Source organism: Cupressus sempervirens, chromosome 4 (assembly GCF_028749045.1).
Source record: "Cupressus sempervirens isolate cs-2001-9-10 chromosome 4, ASM2874904v1, whole genome shotgun sequence".
Lineage (NCBI taxonomy): Eukaryota > Viridiplantae > Streptophyta > Pinopsida > Cupressales > Cupressaceae > Cupressus > Cupressus sempervirens.
This window is the reverse complement of record NC_143121.1, coordinates 324,474,313-324,478,440: the sequence shown is the minus strand read 5'-3', so window position 1 is coordinate 324,478,440 and position 4,128 is coordinate 324,474,313.

Sequence of the window (4,128 nt, the reverse complement as noted above, 5' to 3'; positions counted from 1 at the left end):
AGATACGTAGGAAAAATACATGTGATATGTTAAAGATGGAATAAAAGAGAAAGTTGGAAACTTCGTGGTTGAACCCTTATGATTGTGCCACTTAGGAAACATACAAATATTGGTAAATAGTAAACATTGTACCTAACCTCCAAGATGTTACTACGAAGATTTGGAAGAATTTTTCTATTGTACAAACTCTAATACCAAGCCACAAGGGGATGCCACCTTGTTTAATTTATAGAATGACCAAATCAATTCAATGAGATAATGTATATTTTTTTTGTCATAAGTACTTTAAAAATATTGTAGTGATAGAGAAATTATGAACAGGAAAGAGCCATTAAATATTACAAGATAATATTGGAAACACATTTATATATAAAACATTTTAAATCATTAGATAGTAGTAAGAGATGTATTGTAATGATTACTTATCTTATTGATATGCTTTCTTTGAATATTAATAAGAAGAAGGATGATGATAGATTTTATTTTTATTTTGATGCAATTATATCATATCAATCTTTTTTTTTCTTTTATGGAATGTCAAAAATAATTCCAAGGAATTAAAATGTATTTTTAGTTGTGAGTAGTTGTCTAAAAGGTTAGAGTGACAAGGAGAATTGTGTGAAGGGAATACTTCTTAACATAAATAATATTGAAGCACATACAAAATACATTTAAAAGATGGTAGTAATAAGCAATAAATTGTCATTGCCACTTACCTTGTTGATATGCTTGAGTAGTGTTTATTCAATTTGGAAGCATTTGTATTCTCTTAATCTTTTTCATTCTAAGATTATTTAAATTTTCATTTAACTATTAAAATAGATAGTTGAACGCTGCTATATAAACTTGGATTTAGCTTTTGTACTATTTTTTTATGACATTTAATGTATAATACATTTTCTCTTACAATCGATTCAAGTACTTAATTGTATTATTGGAGTGGGAGTTATATAGTGTGTCGATTCATATTCTATCACTTGTCTTGCATAATACTATAATTTTATGATTGGAAGTTAATTGAAGTGGTTAAAAATTATCTTATATTATTTAGATAGCATTAATATGTTTATCTTGATAAATTCTTAATAAATATGATTGTTTTGGTTTTGTTGTTGTTTTAGACTCCTAAAACAAGTCTCAAAAAAGTTCTATTACATAAAATATATTATGCATGTATATTTCTATGAAGAAAATACATTTGCATCAGATTGACTTGTTCTTTAAGAAACTTATTGTGTTGCATATTACTATAATTTTATGATTGGAAGTTAATAGAAGTTATTAAAAATTATCCTATACCTTTTAGATAACATTAAGATGTTTATCTTGGTTAATTCTTAATAAATATAACCCAAAGGTCACATTAACCCAATAATTCAGAGGCCACATTATAGGTTGCACTTGAAAAGAGAGTTAATCTAGACAGTCATTTAGATTCTTTTGTCAATAGCTGTCTATAGTGAAAGCCTAATTTTGCCATATTTTTAAAATCCCCTTGGACATAATCAATAAAATAACCTCTATTAGGTGTACCATGAAATGAAGCCCCTTAATCTAAAACCCATGAATCAACAACATTTTCTAAGGAAAGAAGCAAAGTATCCTCTTCAAATTTATTACTTACCACAATGGCCTCCTTATTTCCATCTTGTTTACCTCCTTCATTGTTATTTTGAGCCCAACAAGCTTTCTTCTTATGCCGTGGTTTTCTACAATATCAACAATCTCTTAGTCCTCTGGGTTGATACCTCTTTCCCTTTGATTTTCCCCTCGATTTCCCATGATTTCTAGAGCCATTTCCTCTCTCATTCACTCTCTTTTCATTATGCATTCAAAGCACTTTTTGATGCAAACCCATCTAAGGTTTTCCTTTGAGTTTCCTCACTCAAAATAACACAAATCATGTCATCAAAGTTTAGGGTATTAGACCCAAAGAAATTTCTCACACCCATTACCAAGCCATTCCAGCTTACAAGAAAAGAAGACAAAATCAAGAGAACCCTAATTTCTTCATCAAAATTAACATTTACATAAGATAATTAACTGGTAACCATCGCCCACTTCCCCCCCCCCCCCCCCCCAAAAAAAAAAAATTGGTAACCATATTAAAATCATTTAAATAATAAAAAATAGATCCACCTTCTGTCATCTTTATATTAAATATACACTTCATGAGGAATAAGTTATTTGAATTGGAGGGCTTTTTGTACAACTTTGTTTGGGTTTGCATCAACTCTTTAGTTATCTTCTCTTTTGTAATAGTAAATGCAAATGATTGTATCAAGTATAATTGAATACTTCCAAGTTCCTTTCAATCCAAAATATCCCAATCCTCGTCCATCATATTTGTCAGTTTCTTAGTTTTTTTCCAATGACAACCATAAATCATTCTGATAAAGATAGTCTTCCATTTTCATTTTCCATAGCTAGAAGTTTTTCCCAATAAAAATTTCAACCTTCAACTTACCCTCGTTTGCCATCACTCCCACTCAACCATGAGACCTTCCTATAGAGGATAACTGAAACAACCTCGTTCTAATACCACTTGTTAAGATCAAAGATACATATATAATAATTACATGCAAATATAACTAATATCATAAAATAATAAATCACATCAAAGAGAACAAAAGACTCAAAGATTTAATGTGGTTAACACAATCCTTGGGCTACATTCACCAAACAACTGATTCTAATATTCTTATTATGAAGTGATTACAACTTGATTATAATTTTTAATCCCTTACAACTCAATATTGTTGCAAAATCTACATTTCCATCATACATCATACAAAAATCTCTAAACCTAAGCCTTTTTATAAAAGCTTTTTTTTCTCACAAAATTAGGGCTATAATAAGTCAACCAATAGAAAATATAACCCTTAGTTCATTTTACAATTATAAATTTATTTTTGGCTTCGAGGGCATTGTCCCTTGACCCTGTTGGAATGTGTAATTTCCCCCTGAAATGAAATGTAAAATCATAATAGAGGATTCAAGAAATTCTTGGAATGATGAATAGGATTAGGTAAAGTTCTAGAAGTCATTTATGTGTAGATAGTTCTAGAAAAGTTTATTTGTTCTATGTTGGATAATTTAGATGTTTCCAGAAACAATCAAAGCCCTCTATAAATAGAGGCATCTTGTAATGTTATTGATATGGACTAAATGGTTAACGAAATATATTATTTCCGCAACACATTGAGTATTTTTCCATTTTAGTTTATTTTGTCCATCCACCTTTCACAAGGTGTGTTATTGATATCATGGGTTTCTACAAGTGGTATCAAAGCAAGGTTAAGAAAATCCTATCACCATTTGTGATAGATGAATAAAAGACAAATTAATTTGGAGAATCCTATCACCATTTTTGATAGAAGTAGCTAATCAAGGGATAGTTGAAGAAGAAGGAATTTGTTTCTCACCATTTGTGACATAAAAGAAATTTATTATTTTGTAGAGAAAGGTTATTTGGAGAACCCTATCACCATTTGTGGTAGATGAGCTATCAAGGGGTAGCTGAAAGAAGACATGAATTTGATCAAGGTTATTAGTGAATCCTATCACAGACATTTGTGATAGATGAGGCAAGATTATCAGTGGATCCTATGAAAAGAGGAAATCATTGGTAAAAGATTTAGCCAATTGCTAACAAAATGTTTCTAGAAATTCAAGGTCATAGCATTGGAAGAAAAAAATAGTCACACATCTTGGTAGATGAGGAAAACCATAGTTGTGTATTCACAAAGGCATTAATAAATATGAAGATTATTTAAAAATGATATTTTGGCATCAGGAAAAAAAAAAAGGATTTGGATTTTTATGCAACAATATTTGAGGTTGAAATTAGGGGGGAGTGTTGGAATGTGTAATTTCCCCCTCAAATGAAATGTAAAATCATAATAGAAGATTCTAGAAATTATTGGAATGACAAATAGGGTTAGGTAAAGTTCTAGAAGTCATTTATGTGTAGATAGTTCTAGAAAAGTTCATTTTTTCTATGTCGGATAATTTAGATGTTTCTAAAAATAATCAAGGCCTTCTATAAATAGAGACATCTTGTAATGTTATTGATATGGACTAAATGGTCAATGAAATATATTAGTACCACAACACATTGAGTATTTT